This window comes from Lutjanus erythropterus, chromosome 5 (assembly GCF_056507025.1).
Source record: "Lutjanus erythropterus isolate fLutEry1 chromosome 5, fLutEry1.hap2, whole genome shotgun sequence".
Lineage (NCBI taxonomy): Eukaryota > Metazoa > Chordata > Actinopteri > Lutjaniformes > Lutjanidae > Lutjanus > Lutjanus erythropterus.
In genome coordinates this window covers 35,598,134-35,617,500 of record NC_139321.1, presented here as the reverse complement: position 1 = coordinate 35,617,500, position 19,367 = coordinate 35,598,134, and the positions used below count along the sequence as shown (strand labels likewise).

The following is a 19,367-nucleotide window of genomic DNA, read 5'->3' as shown; positions in this document are numbered from 1 at the left end:
CTCCTGTAAATCATGTCATTATTTCTCTTATCTTGTAACCTGGTAGAGGTCCCAGGACTAGGGTGTGTGAAAACAGGAAAAAAGGAAATGGAAGGCAGGGGTGTCACTGTGCATGTGAGGCAAGGTGGTTTTGATTAAGGCCACAATATAATGCATTTTGAGCAGATGAGTCACACACTCTAATCTTGTTCGGTCTGAAAAGATAACACTGTTCTAAAACTGACTGTTTTGTGAGCATTTTTTTTTTTACCTTTAGACCAATCAGCTGATCTAAATTCAAATTTTCCTGTAATCAAAAGGAAAATTAGTCATTAGGAACATCCCTAGTGTAAATGCATCTGTCTCCCCAAGATATTTAAGTAATCTTTATCCCTCCAAACTGTATGATCACATATGATCATGAAAAAGGCGCAAAAGCTGTTTAAGCGTTTATGTGATGTCTGATCATTGACACAACTGATCATGTGGGTGAGAGAGGCCTGATCTGTGTGGGGGCGATGCAGCATGAGTGAGAGCAAAACTTTTGTGTCCTTCACACGCATTCATTATGGATAGTTGTTGGCTATCTTAACTGATATCGCTAACACTAAAGAGCTTGAGCTATTCTTGAGTTATTCTTCTTCTGGCGGTCATAAAACAGCCTTAGCTGCATTAACACTTCCTTCAGTCTTTTCACCTCCAAGAAACAACAACAAAGTTCTGAGACAGTCAAAGAGCCTGAGAAGAACAAATTGATTCAGACAGCAGAGATATCCTGACTTTAAGCCTCTGGTAATGAAACCTTTCAAATTCTACAGCTCCTGGTTGTGACACAGGTTTTATGTTAAAAATGTATAACCTCTAAACCCAAGCTAAAGGGTTATTTTGTCAGACTTGAAACACCTCCAGTTCTACTGAAGAGACAACTTATATTTTAAGCAGTTAATCGAATGATAATTTTTCAATTAGTTGACTAATCTAATCTCTAAACAGGAGCAAAAACTTTTCTCATTAATATTTAAATATTTTATTCAATCATAATCCTGAATAAAAGACACAGAAAACACATTAGAATAACAGTGGCATCTTTTAAAATAAGTCTAATTTCCACTCTATTTAAAAAAAACTATTTGTCAGATGCCTGATCAGAAAAACACTGGACCTCAGATTCAAAAGGATTGTGAGACATGAGTGACCTTCCCCTGAACTGGACAATCACTATTTTTAATTAAGTACTTGACTTAAAATTTAAACTGGTCACTACATTGACTTATTTCATCACTGGAGCAATATGCAATTAAGGACAATCACTGACAATGTATTTACATCAGCGTGGGACAAGGAAAATAACTGAAACAATTGTCAGACTGCAACAACAGGCTGTAATACTACTTGTAGAAATTTTATCACTCATACACAGCCAATTAAGTCAAGAGAAAGTGTAAAGTGGCTGAATAAGACTATAAGATGGTGTAACAACCGCAGCAGTACAGAAATGATCTTAACAAAGGGGCAATGAAAAAACATTCAGAAGATAATCTATATGTGACAACTACTAACAGACACGTTCCATGTGTTGATAATCTTAATATACTGTGCTTGGGTGCTGACAGAGAGTAAACAGGACGGTGCAGTCTTGCTATTGTTGCTACTTTTTGACAAAGCACCTCGGTGCTTTCACTTCAGGCACTTGTTGCACTGTTGTGATGGTGTTTCCAGTTTGCAAAAAGAGAAGCACACCGTTGCATCTCTGTCTAAAATACTCCCACAGTTCATATGATCGTGGGTGAGGGCTGTCAGCAGCAGCTCGTTCTCTGGGTGAATCCATGCTTTGCAGTTCATTGCGGCGTGTCAGCGCACATTATGCAGATCATCGTATTTCAGTAATTGTCAATGAATGGCCCCAGCCCTATGACACAGCGAGCAGTATTAGTATTCTCCATGACTAGTCGTGGGTAAAATCAGTGGTTTGCCCTTGAGCTGAAAGATGCATTGTAGCTTAGTTTGTATTGTTGGCATTAAACCATGTAGATGAATGTAACTGAATGTAAATCAGACCAGGATTTTTATTGGATAATTATCTTCTCTGTCTCAATCTATTTGTCTGCCTCCACTTTGAACTTTCTAGTAAAGACTTCTCTAGTAAACACAAAAATGCCAAAGACATCTAAAAATACTCAAAACTGTTTAGTTGCATAGCAACAAGGATGAAGATATGCTCCTCGCATGCTTTTAGCCCCTTCTTCTAGACATTCACAGCAGTCCTGAGAAAAGCCTTGTGTCTGATCACAGCCTGAGGACTAATGACACCTCCTCAATGTGTCAAAAGGTATCCTGGGTATCAAAATGACTCGACAGCAAAACATAGTGCTATGACATATGCGATTATTAAACTGGGCAATTGTCTTTTTGCTCAGTTTTATCCTCCACTATAATTTCTGTTGTGAAGTTGCATTGCACTTTGGTTTACCTGCCAAACAGTGTAGGTGGTGCTTTGGTTGATTTTTCTATTTATGATATTTGAGTTTCCTTCAATGGTGCACTTGTCTTCTTGGTTCTGCTTCTTGGGTTTATAAAAAAAAGATCCGTCTGACCTTTGTGTTAAATGTACTGTTAAAAAAAAGCTGCTTTGCCACAGGCACATTCGCTATGATGAAAGCACTGTATCCATCAGTGAAAAACATATTTTAAACCTGTTTTGGTGACCTGGGAGCAACAGAAACAAGCTGTAAACACAACATTTAAGTTAATATGGAGAGAATTTAGGAGTCAACAGTTGTTTATATACACATCCAGAAGATACAGAGCAATTTAAACATGCATTACATCCATAGATTTCCTGTAAATGTGATGAATGTATGTTCATATTAATTCTCCTCTTCACAATTTTCCCACTGGTTACTAAACTCGTGACAATACTGGTATTACCAATTACACTAGACATTTTACAAGATATGAGTGTTGAGGTTTAACATCAGTTATGTTAAAGCGCTCACTTCGATCTTTAAGTTAGATCTTTACATCTTTTACTTAATTTGAACAAAACCAATACTTAGACAGCTGGTTCATCAGTTAGTTTCAAGTTGCCAAGTCTATGTTAGTCATGTTAGCTTCTTGTCAAGTGGTTGTGTCTAGAGGGGAATCTGAGATTTGCAAATTTATTTTAGGAACAATAACTACTATGGTAGGTTTAGGAACAAAACTGCATTGGTAGGTTTTGGAACAAAAAATACTCACATAGGTTTTAGAACAGTAACTACTCAGGTAGGTTCAGGAACAAAAGTACTTGGGAAGGTTTAGGAACAAAAGTACTTGGGAAGGTTTAGGAACAAAAGTACTTGGGTAGGTTTAGGAAAAAAAACTACTCAAGTAAGTTTAGGAACAAAAGTACCTGGGTAGATTTAGCAATAAAGACCACTTTCCACTTTTATGTCTGCATGCCACTCATCCCCAGCAGTATTTGGTAATACTGGAGCTCTGTACAATTCAATCTATACAACTATATCCAGTGGTCAAGCAACCTCAAGTCAGCATTGCGTTTGAAATTTGACTCCTGCTACTCTGTGCTGCAACTCTGTTGCTGTACGACTGACCATTTTTGGTTTATAAATGTAGCGTCCATTGTCTGACAAAATTGCAATAGCACACTTAGATGGTGCTGCTGTATCTCGAAACAACACCGATGAGAGGAGGGAGACCATAACAGTTGCATTTGCAGGCTGTAAAACCAAAACAATAAGCTGAAAGATGCTAAAATGCTCCTTAGAACTGAAGGAAACTGAGGTGACTGATGACTGCTGATGAGTCCTTTCACATACATTATGTTATTGGATCAATTGTTGTGTGTAAATAATGATTACAGCACTTTCAAATGAAATGTATTATGTGAAATGTAAAAATGAGAAGACTAGGAAAAATCCTGGTTTATGTCACTAAAGCCACGGAAAAGGCCAAACAGAGTTCCCTGGCCGCATTAGTGTTACAACTCCTGCTGAATTTAATTCTTCGCATGGAGTTCTCTCCCATTTGTGTGTGTGTGTGTGTGTGTGTGTGTGTGTGTGTGTGTGTATGTGTGTGTGTGTGTGTGTGTGTGTGTGTGTGTGTGTGTGTCCTCAGATAACTTTGTGAGGGAGAATCCACGTAGTTGGCAACAGTGTCCCTCTGTTCAGGAAAAATCCCCAACTGGCTGTCTGCTTTGTTGCACTGCATGCCTTACAAGCAAAGCAGGGCTGAATGAAGTTTTGTGGTGTGGAAGTGTATCTCATGGCCAGGCTTACTTCTTTATTTATTTATTTATTTTAATAAGCCTTTTAGCAACGGGTGTTGTCATAGACGACTGCTGGAGCTTAGTATAGGAAATATTAGAGTTTTGTTGATTCGGCTGGTGGCTTTTGGAGCAAGTTGATTGGATTTTTTTCCCTTCTTTTTTTCTGAGCAGTTTGTGTAGGTTCTGTTGGCCATGATGCCATCAGTAAGCACTGCACAGCCAGTCACAAGAGCATTAAAACTCTCGTTTCCATGACATCTACTTCATCTTTCAATATTTCCACCTATACACCTTACAATCATCAATGCATCTATTTACACTTCCGTGTACCGATCCTTCTTTCTACCCATCTATCCTTCCTCTTTTCTATTAGTATTCACACTCTATCCCTTTATAACTCCCCCTAACTCTCTCGCTCTCTCTGCTGTTTTTCTTTGTCCATCTGTCTCAGCCTGTTCCAGATCTTCTTTTCTCCTCCGGCAGTCTTTCCCTCTGTCTCTGCCTTACTTACACTTTCTGCTTTTCCATTTCAGCTGTTTAGCTCATGTTCTTATGCAGAGCAACTTAAAATAAGCAAGGATGTAAAATAAATTTCAATTCTGACACCGGCAGAATTGACAGTGTCAAGTAGCATGTGGACATCCGCAAGTCACAGCAGCATGTCTGTGACACCCGTTCTAGTTTCTGCAGTACACCTAGTGGATGTTTTAATTATTGCACTCACAGAAAAGCATACATGGTTGCATGCTGCATTAAACTCTATAAACTTGAGCTAGATGGATAAATTTAATATATGAGTCAATATTATCTTATGCAGATCCATCAGTGTATATAACATCTAATAAATAATCCAACAATAAATGACAATACCAATAAATGTAGTAATTTATTAACAGTCTCACTGTTAATCTGTCCAAATAAACAATAAGAGCATTGATAAGATTATGAGCAAGTGCAGAGCAGTAGGTACACAGACTGTCTACGTGCCTCCCCAACACACATTATTTTGGTTCATGTAGGTGCAGCATAGAGTACAAACATACTGGGTGAAGTTGAATATAGATCTGAAGGTGTGGTGATGAATAAATGTGTCCCATCACCAGCCTCATTGCTCTGCAACAGCTCAATACATGGAAAGACACTTATCCAGGAGATCACATTGTTGTCTGAAAGGTGCAGAGGCAGGTAGAGGCAGATGGTGTGTTTTCTTTTGTTTTTTTCTAAGCTGGATACGCGGCTCAGATGTACAACATTTATGACCAACAGACCCATCTGATGTCTGCAGAGGTATGAGTAGTTATTAATTGCAGCCTGGTGTCATCTGACAGTGGATGGCTATGTGTAATGGCACTGCAATCTGGCACAGCACATCTCCAATCAGTGGCTGCAGAATTATCAACTAAAGCTGCATCTTACAATTATATACACTGTCAATTGTTCTGTCAATTATTTTCTTGATTAATCGATTATGTGTTTGGTCTATAAAATGTTAGAAAATGCTGAATTTGTTTCCCAAAGCCAAAGATGACACCCTCAAATGTCTTATTTTTCCCACAACCCAAAAACATTCAGTTTACTTTCATAGAAGAACTACAAAATGTTGACATTCATGAATGTTGCCACTCATGAATCAGAGAATTTTGACCTTTTTTCTTGAAAAAATTATCCATTTATCTTCAACTGCTTATCCAAAGTCAGGTTGTAGAGGTAGCCGTTCCAGCAGGGCATCACAGCCTTTCCCTGGCCACACTGACCAGCTTTGACTGGGGGATCCCAAGGTGTTCCTACGCCAGGGTGGACATATAATCACTCCACCTAGTCCTTGGTCTGCCCTGCGCCTCCTCTCAGCTGGACTTGCCTAGAACATCTCCCTAGGGAGGCGACCAAGTGGCATCCTTGGGAGATGCCTGAACCACCACAACTGGCTCCTTTCTGTGCAAAGTACCTCACGATCAACTGATGCACCTTATCGCTGTAGAAGATGCCAGCCACCCTACTGAGAAAACTCATTTGTGCTGCTACCCATGATCTCGTTCTTTCGGACCATACGTGAGAGTAGGAATGAAGACTGACTGGTAGATTGAGAGCTTTGCCTTTTGGTTCAGCTCTGTTTTTGTCACAATCGTGCAGTAAAGTGAGCGCGATACCGCTCCCACTGATCTGATTCTCTGGTCCATCCCACGCTCTACTGTCCCCTCACTCGAGAGCAGGAACCCAAAGATACTTGAACTCTCTCACTTGCAGTAAGGACTCGTTCTCTACTCGGTGTAGACAATCCACTATTTTCCTGCTAAGGACCATGGTCTCAGATTTAGAGGTGCTGATCCTCATCTTAGCCGCTTCACACTCTGATACAAACCAAGACAGCGAGTGCTGGAGGTCACAGCCTGATGATGCCATCAGGACCACATCATCTACAAAAACCAGTGATGCAATCCTCCGCCCACCAAACTGCAGTCCCTCCCTTCCACGACTACTCCGGTAATAAGTCGCAGGCCTGACAGAGGACAACCCTCACCGGGAAAGAATCCAACTTACTGCCGAAAACTCGGACACAGCTCTCGCTTTGGCCGTACAGAGATTGCATGGCCCTGAGCAGTGACCCCCTCACCTCAGACTGCTGCAGCACCTCCCACAATATCTCTCGGGAAACTTGGTCATACACCTTCTCCAAATCCACAGATCACATGTAGACTGGATAATCATACTGACCATTAAAAAAAGAAATAAATAAAATTTACAAATTACTCAAACTGATTAATCACTATCAAAATAGTTGCCAATTAATTTAATAATTGATTCAAAATAAATTAATCATTACAGTTATCAACATATCTGTCCTACTTTCTCCAGATGGCTGCAAGGATTTAATAAGTGAAGGGAAATGTTTTCATACAGTAAAAATTAATGATTTGTTTTCATTAAAAGTGTTCAATTAAAATAGCTTCATTAAATTTTAAGGATTTTTGTGCTGTGCATTTGCTTCAAGTATTGTGTTTGCTATTGCAGATAAAATCATCAAACTAGCAGCAGACTGATGTGGCAGAAACAGACATGCTGTCTATTTTCAATTCAATGCATCTCTCTTTCCACCTGTGTACCGTGTGCTGTGCACTGGGCACCGAAATATCAAACAGACGGACAGAGTCTCAGGAAAATATCAAATGGTCAGAGCACTGCTTGTGCTGGTCTTTGCTCCAACATTAAAATGGAACCCTATATTTCACATGTAAGATGTTATATTTAGTGCACACAGGGAAGTACACTGATTTTACACAGACGTGTGTTTTTCCAGGTTTTACAAGCAATATTACTTAATATGTGAAAGAAGTTGTATAAATATAGAAGCCGTAATTTTGTGATGAAGAAACAAAATGTGTGACAAAACAGAATAATAATGAAGTACTAGGTGCTTCAGAGAAGTCCTGGCCTACAAATCTTGTTCTCTAGATGGTCTCCAGACCCCAACAAACACACACCATCACCTCACATCATCATGATTTTTTTGTGAAAATGAAAATTGTGATACAAGAATAATTTCCACTTATCGTGAATTAACCATATCATGCAGCCTTGCTACAAAAAGACAGAAATATGCAGGTGTGGAGTTATAAAGGAGTGAGCTTACCAGAGCTCTGTAGCCTGATTCTCATCTCTGCTTGAGGCTAGACGCTCCTTATGATAGCTGTCAGAGAAATGAAAGGAAAAAAAAACTTGGTTCAGTACAAATGTATTTTCTTTACAGTAATATAGTGGGAAAATTGTTTGTATGCCCTTTAACACTCAGCACTTGTTTCACCCCCACCAGGCAGCTTCACATTGTCAATTGTTTTGTGTGACATTTTTTTTTTTTCGAAAAAGGCTTTAATCTCCCATAGGAACAAGGTTATTGGCTTTTCATAGACTGTATGTTACATGATATTCCTGAATAGTTTATGTTGTTTGAGCCTCAGCACAGCCTTTACAAAGGTCAGTCACCTCAACAGCTCTGCTTCAATAACAACCACAGGATATCCTATTGGTTACACAGACCGTCTCATAACACATAGATCCCTGTTCCCATCCTGCTCTGTAGCAACTAAAGACAAGTGCTGAGTTATAGAGGAATTTCATCAAATAATGAAAGGATTCAAAAACACAAACATCACTGAACAACAGCAGAAACACCATCACACAGTTATAATATGGCAGATGAACTAGAAATATTCTCTTTCTTTAGTGAAAATCTATCCTTTATTAAATATAAAACCTAGCCATACATATTTTATTAATGTCTACTGAAATGACACAACTGCTAAAATCACAATTCATTTAATAAGATGCACTCTTACATGGAAAATACATATTTTATTGAAAACATTACGAGCAAATAGCTGTTAAATGATGAAAAACCTTTTAATCACATGAATAAATGTGAAGATGTATACATTTTTATGGTTGTAGGGTTGAGTGTTGTACCTAAATACTTTCTTAGCACCAACCAAAATGTGTCTGTACTGATTATCACATTCTAAGTGCTTTAATCCAATGGTTACCAACCTGGGGTTCGACCTCCCCTCGGGGGGTGACAGAAGTCACAGGGGTCCCCAAAGCTTTGTCTGCTCTGTCTGAGGCTGTCAAAATTAGATTTGCACATGTTAACTAAAACCACGATTAATACAAAAGTCTGTATACAAAACTAAATATACTCAAAAATACTTTAGTGTGCTACTTAGAAGGCTGTACCTCTGTGATAATGAATCATTATTAGTCTTTTGGTGAGGATGAGGGTGTATAAACCTACTCTGTTGGGTTGTAAAAAGGAAAAATGTTACCAAAGAGACATTTGTTGTTTCTCATTCTTGCCTAAAATGCAACTTTAAATGCTCAACAGTCTGAGTTCTTCATTGTTGTATTCTGCACTTCATAATGCACTACTGATTTTCAATAGGAGGCAGGTCTGGACTGCAGGCGGGTCAGTCTCGTACCTGAAGTCTTTTACTACAAAGCCAGACTGTTGTTACATGCAGAGTGTGTCTCCGCATTGCCTTGCTGAAATAAGCATGGCATCCCTAAACAGTTGTCATCTGGATGGCAGCGTATGTTGTTCCAAAACCTGCATGAACCTTCCATCGTTAATGGAGCCTTCACAGATGTGACAGTTACCCATGCTGCCATGGGCACTAACCCACCACATCATCACAGATGCTGATTTGACTTCAATTCTCAGTTCCTCTCGTTGTTCTTACTCACAGTGCACAGATCAAACTGATAGGAGGATATAAATATAGATATAAAGTTAAACAAAGATAACAAGCTGAACAAAGATAAGCAAACATAAACACTAAGTCATTATGCACAGGCATGTTGCTTTGGATGACAGTGTCAAACAGACAAAGCTACACTATAAAGTGTCTCTTCATGGATTAGTCTGCTATGGTGTAGTTTATCTGATCAGGCTTGATGCACTCTAAAAGGTTTACGTGCTGAGAAGTAATTAGATCTCAGTGCTACCATCTCAGCTGTTTTAAAAATGTAACCAAAGTCGTGCATAGCTGCTATAGAAACAGTATGTGGTGCAGCTGGTGGCGTAAATGTCAGTGTGTATGTTTCACCAACACAGGGGTCTTTCTGCTGCCAATCCTTACAGACAATCAATGCATAGACGGACGTTTGTGTGTATTGTATTCACTCGCTGAAGGCGTAGGCTTGAACACTTCTGTCAAATCATTTAATCCATGGCACTAATCGCCTTTTTTTTCCATGGACACCCAGAGGGGCTGCTGGGAGGATTACCAGCCACACATCGCAGTTTGTTTGCTGTGATGGTTTGGCTCTTGTATTTCTTTAATTAACAAATGAAATACAAAATCTTATGGAGCGGTATACAGTGACTATGGATGTATTTAAACATAGTTCATGGTCTCTGTTGATTTCTTTCACCAACTCCTATTCCAGTTGTGGTTTTTAATAACTGCAGGGCTGGAAACAAATATCATTTTCAAAACTGATTAATTAAGAATATTAAAGGCAGATTAGATCAGGTAAAATATCTGTGACATCAAAATGACATCTTCAGTTTGCTTGTTTTGTCTGGCCAGTAGTCCAAAACCCAGAGATATTCAAATTACATTTAAATATCTTTTCAGTTTACAAAATTTTCACATTTAGAGTGGAGAATGTTTTTTACAGTACAAAGCTAGTACCAGTAATATAATTTGCCTTAGAATGTTTTTTTCTCAGTGTGTTTGGTAGCTCTCGTGTGCTATACAGAAATCCCTTAACAATCTCAAGCAGACCAGGAGGTCAGGGGTTCCAAACACCAACCTGATTATTCTGGAGAGGTCATGACTCGAAAAGCTTGAGAACCACTGCTTTAGTTCCGCCAATTTAAAAAAAACTAAATTATCTAATTAACTAATCTATGAATTAAGAGAAGTTAAGTACTGTGTGTTAAACACAGTAACTCTAAGCTAATTTACTTCTGACCATTGTCAGAGTATTTTCCTATCACTGATACTCTGCTTTCTTGTTTGTATCCTTTGCCTTTCCTTGTTCATTTGCCTCAAATGCAAAGCATTTCCAAACTAACACCATTAGATAATCTTCTGTACACCATGGCCTATTGTAAGCTATAGCCCAAAATTCTAATATTCATAGTTACACAAAGTTGCAAATGAATTCCTGCAGTTTGACAATGTGTTACATGCATATCTATATTGTTACCTTCAGGGCATGTCTATCATGTTAATTAAGATGCAGCAGCAACACACTCACAGATACACCGGTGAGGATCATAGAGCAGAACCAGCCAGCTTATAGTTTGTGCTGAAGTATGGACTTTCACAAAAAGCAACACGAAGAAAAAAAGAAAACAGTTACCAGCATCTGACTTACTACTCACATTATTTGGTTGGCTTCAAACGAGGCTTAAAGTTCACACAGTTTCTCCTGACTGTCCCTCAATATTACAACATTAATCCAACATGATCCCAGCCTGTGGTAGCAACCACATGCTAATACTAAGTTCACCAGGTAAACCCACAAAAAACAGTATTTCCCATAACACTAATAAGTACTGATTATGAGATGAAAGTGTGTTTAGCCAAATTTAGGTGATTAAAAAAAGACTGTGTGGAGCATACAGAGGGACAATATAGTTTACAAGTCTCTACAGACGTCTTAAGACTGCAGCTTTAATGCAGGCCTCAGTATTCTTTTATGTGAGCTGTGTGTTTGCATATTTCAAATATTACTATGGGGAAAAAAAACATCTGCTGATATCTGGCAGACAGCAGGAAATCCAGGCATAAAAAAATCAATTAGGGGAAAAGTGCAGTCTGGGTTGATCATATTAGGCTTAGGATATTTTTTATGCTTTCCTAGCAGGGATAAACACTACAGAGGATAAATTAAGGGAAAGAGTGCAGACAAATGCATGCAAATGCTAGGCTGAGGTTACATGGACTGAAATCTGATTTGTTTTGACTCCCAGCTGTCAAAATCGCAGACTCACACAGGACTGTTCAATAAATATGCTAGCTGAGTTCATGTTCAATTTAGAAGCCCTGCTTCACAACTGAGCTCTGGACGCAACCATATTAACTTCAAAGGCAGTGATTAAAAAAAGTATTCTTCTGTAAATTGAACTAGAAACCGAAATTATGTGTAATTGTGGTCCAGGAAAGCAATCAGTACTGAGGGAAACCCCGCTGTTATGGCTATCAAAATAGATTCTGTCTCTGCTATTCTAAAACCAAGGAGCCAAACTAAGATAGAGAACTGCTGGATTCCTCTGGGCGGGTGACTCCCTTCTAGTGAAACTGATGAAAAATTCATCTTGCCAGGTTCTGCTTTATCTTGCGCTCCTTGCGAAGCTTCATTAAATCTGCTATAAAACCTCTGCTTCCATTTGGTTCAGAGCTGCGAAGCAACTGAAGGTAGCCTCTGCTATGGATTACATTTACATTAATTCTCTCACACATTTACATTAATATTTTCAATACTGTGTATGCATTTTGCTGAGAGAGCATGTTACAATCCACAGAGAATCAGTGGAGACCTCTGAAACTGAGATATTGTCAACATGACAAAAAATAGGTTGGTTTAGAGGGTTAAAGGCCACAGCAGTCTGACAAATGCATTTATGTGCCTTTAAAATGACAAGTGTCAGCATTGAGAGGGTGGAGGGGAGAGTTAACGTGGGTGGAAACTAGCATCAAGTGAGCTTTTCGTTCATGGAGAGGGATTAGACGCCTCTCAGTAGAAACGGAGGTTGGATTCAATCCAGCCCTCTCTCCTTGCTGCTTTTCTCTCTTTCACCTCTCTCGTTTTCTCTCCTCTTATCCCTCCGTCTTTGATCTCTCTCCGTCCTTTCTTTCTCCATCCTCCACTGCTTCTTTCATTCCTCATGCTTCCTCTCGGCTGAGTGTACCCAGCAGTGACAAGCTGATTCATTCATTTTTCAGAGATTGGAGTTTTGTTTGGACAAACATTTCTCAAAGGCAGGAGAAAAAAAAACAGCTTCATTTGAGTTAAACCTGTTGATATTTTCAGTTTGTTTTATTCATTTATGCATTCTCGATTATCACACACATACAGTCTGACTGGCTTTCAGTTGCAGCCTTCTATTTCCTCTCCGAACAGCTTGTCCTCTCAATTTGCTTAATGTAAAACTAATTTGCATTGACTTAGATGTTTTCGAGAAAACATACTGCTGCTGTGATTGTGCAGTGGCTGGTTCTGGCAACTAGCCTTTAGGTGAATTTTAGGAAAGGTTGGGACTTGATTCAATTTTGAAGACTCAAAGCTGAGTTGAAGACTAAGACGATATGCAAACCTCAGAGCCAAAGTCATGTGCTTTGTGTGCCCAGCAGCGATCCACTTCAACCTACTCCCTATAACTTTTTTCCTTCGGTATATGACAGCCACTAGGGATGCACTAATACCAGCATTGGGTATTGGTCTGATACTGTACTGTACTGTACTCATAAAACTACTGTAATACCACCACACCTGATACCATGTCTAAAAAAGTAACTGCTTTAACACAACCAGTTTGATAAAACATTTAAAAAAACAACACAATGCAGAGTTGAAGGAGTTTGCTAATGCTTCCCCTCCTTTCTTGGTTTCATCGTAAGATTATCAGTGAAAGACTAGTTGTCTTTACCATCATCCACTAATGACTGCAGCGACATGCTGGAAAGTACTGTCCAACTTAAAATGCCAGGGGAAAAAGCTTTGGCTGGTGTCTCTCTTTGGCAACTGTCCATAAAATTGTTTAACAGTCCATGTAAAACTGAAACAAACTCACAGTGCACCCGTAGACTGCAGCCGCTGTCCAATATGTCCTGCCGGGCGTAAACTAGTTGAATGCCTCAGCTAATTAATCCATAGATGATGAAAAAAAAAACCCACAGCTGCCGTAAGTCTGTAACCCTCTTGTCTTGGTTGTTGGTGTTTTCCAGTCCTTCTGGCTGTGGGTAATAATCAGGCTGCAACTTTTCTTTGCATAGTCTTACTACTTGTATACTTTTCTGTGTCTTGAAAAAGGTAAAAAGGTGACTAAAAGAGACTATAGAGGTTGTTTGGGACATTAAATGTTGGACATGAGTCGCTTAGTGGTGGTGAAGAGGAACTCATGCAACCGTAATCCAGTTCGTTTATAGCCCAACATTAGTTTTCTTTCTTGTGGCGATTTATGCATCAAACAGAGCGATGCTAACCTCTGGGTTGGCCTACAAAAATTCATCATCCCTGCAGTGCTCTATTAGAACAAAACTTTTTTTTAAAACTTGAATACAATCCAGGTTGCAATTACTTTTCATCCACAGCGTAATCTAGATATAAATTAGAGTTGGAAAAGAATTGTCAGAAAGTTATTCTGCAATAACTTAAAAAATCAGGTGTTTAACTCATTTGTCAAGCGAGGAAAGTCTTCCAATAGAACTGAGTATCTGTGGGTCTTGGGCGAGTTTTCAGCCAAAACAAGCAATTTGTCAACTTGGGCTCTGAAAAACTGTGATATCTTCTAACATTCTGACAATTAATTAACCAAAAAAAAAAAAAATCAGCAGTTGCAGCCCTAATATATATTTAATTTGGAGGAGATTGAGTTCGGGTTGACAGGGTCTTTTGAAATGGAACTAAAATGCTGGTTCCACTGCTGGGATACATTTCCAAAAAATGTGAAACGGCAAATTGCCATTGATCTGCCTCTCTGTGCTTTAATTCTTTCTCTTTTGGAAAGGAAGAAGATGTCAGCTCATATTTTGACATATTACTGCAAAGTTTAGGCCTGAAGGCTTATTGTGCAGTTGTAGAGATCTTGTTTACCCTTGTTACAGTTTGTATCTTGTTGGTACAAAAGGGATTTAAACACACCTTCACCTCAAGGTCAGGAGCTTCTTTGAAATATACACAAAGGGCCACTAGAATGAGAAAAAATGATAGCTGGGTTTGGCTCGCTGGACTTTATTTTTCTCTAAAAGCCTGGATTATTTTACACCTCAACCCCAAACACACAATAGTGACTGACGACAGCCAGCCATGGGATGGAGGAACTAACCTAGAAGCAGGAAAACTACCATGGTGGGCTGACCTATAAAGTAGTTTCCTGAACTTGGTGGGAAAATTCTGGCAGGAAAAGTGTGTCAAACTTCAGCTGTTCGCTGACTGTAATAACTATCAAACTGCCCTTAAGCAAGCCACTTGAGCTGTTCTACAAACCTGTGGTTTTGCCAGGCAGGTCAAGTATGGAAGTATGCGAGTGTGAGTAGGACTGACAGAGATATAAACATGCTTTCAAATGCTTGTCAAATAATCCTGCATTAATAAATGTTTAAATGAAAGCAATTAGACACGAATACTTTGAAAGATAATCTCCTCTCTTCCTAAACAGCCGTAATAACTAGGTGAAGTGTAAGCCTGGAGCGCCCTCCTAGTAATACAAATCTCACACTTTGAGTAGCAGGCGGGGATCATAAGTCTGTTTTGTGATAAATTAAAACAATTCTTGTCAACAATTCATCTGAAGGATATGCTGTATTCCTCTCTCAGAAGAAAGAAACGCTGCATTGCAGGAGGAAAAGCCCCAGCGTCGTTTGCATCTTATTTTTGGAAATCAGTTGCCTCTCAGAAGGCTTGCCGTCTCTGTCATCATTATAAGATGAGTCACAGCCAGCGCTGCTTCAGGTGGAGATATGAAAGAGAACAGTATATGATAGGAGACAGATTTGTTTGGGTTGTTTTCTGCTTTTAAGTGGACTGACTCAAAATGTTTTTCTCATCTGAAAGTTAAGGGTATAATTAGTAGTTTGTAGTATCTATTATAAATGTTTCAACTTTGTTGTGCTTCTTTTTTGATGAGTTGATATGTTAAATGATACTCATGAGCCTCATCAGCTGTTGTTAGAGAGGAGACCTTTATACCTGGCATTAAAATGTGTCTCATATTCAGATTATATCCAGATATGATTGCACCACATTACATTTACACCTGGTCTTAATATGTGTCTCCAGTTTTGGAAACTCTTTTACAATGAAAGCAGCAATTGTTCCAAAAGTTGCTCATCATATGCTCATTTGCATATCTATGGCATCAATATACACTCATTTGCATAAAACTTACAGGTTGTGTTGGTTGCAGCGAGGGAGACATCACTTTCAGCCATATAAAAAGGTAGACAGGAAAATCTATAGCCAAATAATCACAAACTAACTACTGGGATAATATATAGTCTATCTCAAGTACAGTAAGTAAATGTACAAAGAGAGGGAAAAGATCAAATGAACTATTCACATATTTTCAAGATTAAACTATTTAGCACTATATTTCTTATTCTTTTACAGATTAGTTCTTTTTTATGACACTCCTATGACTCAATATAGGAACAAACGAGATCCAGAGGGAGAGAGAGAAGGTCAAACAAGCTCTATTTACAAGACCAAATAAAGTATTTACATTTAAGCTATAGGATCCTCAACCTCAGATCCAAAGAGAATGCGTGGGAGAACCTTTCTCGCACTTTGAGATGTTCTAGTTAAGAGAAAGTTTACAACTGAGAGTGTCACGCGATCACAAAATCTCTCTACAAATGAACTCCCACTCCGGGTGGTGTTGAAACTCTTGATAAATTTGTGCGCTGTTCAAGGATAAAAAGGACTTCATCAGGGTTAGGGACAGATGATGGTTTGGTTAAAATGATCACTTTTTGCAGACCCTCTAGGCGCGACTCACAATCCTTCCTCAGTGAATCTTGGGTGTATTTACGCCTGTACTTTCATGTGGTCAAACATTATCCGATTGCAATCTGATCACCGAAAACTCATTTTGATGTTAGTTGTAGAGGGGTTCAGAGAGCACGTCATTTAGGGCCACAGAGTTTTAAAGCTTGCAAGTAGGGCTTTACCTGTCTCAGTACTGTGTCAGTCAAATCAGATTTGGCTTTTCAATGTGATTATTCAACTATTTGTTCCTTTTTTCTTTCATATAGACTATCAACACTTTATTGAATTGCCAGATTTTTGAACAGGGATGTCCAGGGTGACAGCGACATTCACATAATATAGTAATCAAGCCAAGGTAGCTCTTCAAGCTAATGTTTGCTAACTACACTAATGACAGATTGGAAACGTGCACCAGCTTTTTCAAACAACAGTCAGAGACTGCATAGTATTAAGTTGCTGTGAGCTGTAAATTCACCACTTCTAAGTCAAAGGCAGAAGACAATGTTACCTTGGCAAGGCCTCTCTCCATGCGGACTGCTGCCTCCGTCTCAGGACTGCTACACGTCCATGGTGTCTGCAGGTGTCCATGTACACCAGTTTGGAAGTATACTCTGGCTCAGTCTGGGTCTGGGTCTGCAGGTTTCTGTACTGTCACAGACATTTTCACTGAGCAGACAGGATTATTTGATGTAGTGGAATGATTTTACTCTGGAGAAAAAGGGAGGAGCGCTCACTCTGCAGGTATTTCTGGGGACTGAAATGTCCCCAGAAATACACTGTGCACTGACTAACAAAGAGGAAAAAATATATATCTCTTTAAATGTCTGCAGAAGGTTCTCTCCAACTTTCAGGGAACAGCGCTATTTGCAACCTTTTATCATTATAATCCAAAATGAAAAAAAAAAAAATTAACTGCTACAGTTATTCAGCAAATTCTACGCATCAAAACCTGTTAATAATCTTTCTTACTGGTAAGGGTGATGGAATTTTATTTTTTTTTAACATAATTTGTTCTGATATAATCTTTTTTTTTGAGTTTCCTGATTCCTGACTATGTGACACAGTCACGCAACAGTCAAGGATGTTCACATCTAGAATCTCACTTTCTCAAAATAGAGCTTCACTGTGAGTTTCACTGAGTTCCAGAAGTAACCAGAATATCAACACCACCAACAGGATCCTAACACGATGTCAGTCCATAAATAAATAAATAAAATAAGAGTTCCTCGCCCTGTCAGACTTGCCCCAGTCTAAATGTAGAGGGAAGAGATGGGGATGAAGGGACACTGCAGTGTCAGATTCTGGCTCTGAATTTCTTGACACCATCTTGTCAAAGATGTCAACTTGCCGCTTCAGCTTGACAGCAATAATTTCTCAAATTAACTGTATTCTGCAGTTTCCTGCCATTGACTGTGAAAAGTTTCCATATCAAAATCACAATATAAAAGCTGAAAATTGCCATAAATTTGGTCGTAAAATAAAGTCAAAAATTTTATGCAAGCCATAAATGAGTTCAAAATAACACTTACTGTGACACCTGTCATTTACCAGAGAAAAACTGTTCTGAAAACTGTTCTATGTTCAAGTTAATAATCTGCACAACCAATGTATTTCAGGGTATCTGCAGGGTCTTAAAGGTAAAATCAATAGGATTTGTCTGAGCTTCAGAACGCACCAGAAAGATAGTCAATAGTTGAGTCTCATTCCCAGGATGTTAAATACCCAAATCTTGGTTTGGTGTTTCGAGTGTTCAGAGCACAGCAAAATAATTAAAAAAATACAGAAACACAGGCAGAGGGCAGGGTCTCAGCAGATACAGTGGCCACCACACACTTCTAGCGGTTCATACATGATGACTAAAAGGCATCATGTTTGTATGTGTCTATACATTTTGTTTTAGGAACAACAGTAGTTATACTGGCCCTCCATTTTGTAATTTACAATTTCCATTGTTTTTCCCCATAAAAAAAGTAACAGATATGGCAGTGTTGTATGATAAAGATAATAAAGACAAATGAGACTGTCAGTAACAGACAGACGTCTGAGCTTTGCTTAATAGCTTTTCAGGCTGTACAAAGCACAGTATCAGTAGGACAACTATAAGCTGAAGAGGAGCAAAAGCTACGCAGAAATAAAAAAGAAATCTGTTCCTGTAAATGGGTATTTCATACTAAAAGAGCTTAAATATGCTATTTATTCTGTCCCCGGTAGAATCAATTTCTGTTTATGGTTAATTTATTAATCATTCCAACATATTAGTGATTACATGAGGGAAAAGGTTCCAGCTATTTAATGTTGTGTAAACTCTTTCAAATGAAAGTCAAACTTTAACAGCTAAAATGCAGCTACAGTTATTATATGCTGTAAAATATCTGATTTGTCTGTTAATCTTTGCACCAAGTTAATTTAGTTAACAGGTTAAAGTGATAGTTCACCCAAAAATGAAAATTCAGTCATTATCTACTCATCTTCATGCTGATTGAAGGTCAGGTTTATGTTTTTTAATCCACAAAACACTGCTGGAGGGAAAAAAATGCTGCAGAATCTCCCAAACAATGGAAGTGAATGGTGACTAGTTTTCAAACGTAAAAAAAGAACGGAATAAAAACTTGTTTGGGAAATTCTGCAACGCTGTTTTCCTCTGAAACTCCGGCAGTGTTTTGCAGATCAACAAAGTAAACCCAACCTTCAGTCTGCATGAAGGTGAGTAGATAATGACTGAATTTTGACTTTTGGTGGAACTATCCCTTTAAGCTAATAAGTTAGTTAAACTGAAAATGTAGAATTTCAAAGAGAGATGTGCAGTGGGCCTTTTGATGTTTGTTCATTTATCTGATAAGTCACGTTATCATGACAGTTTGCTTATGAAGACAGGTGTTCCCATCCTATCTGAAGGACAAAAAAATCCACT

General features: G+C 38.7%; 1 protein-coding gene across 16 annotated transcripts in view; it reads left to right on the top strand.

Moving 5' to 3' along the window:
- prom1a (prominin 1a) overlaps positions 1–19,367 on the top strand; it is a 130,810-nt gene that overhangs the window by 34,031 nt on the left and 77,412 nt on the right. The gene's annotated exons all lie outside the window — the stretch shown is intronic.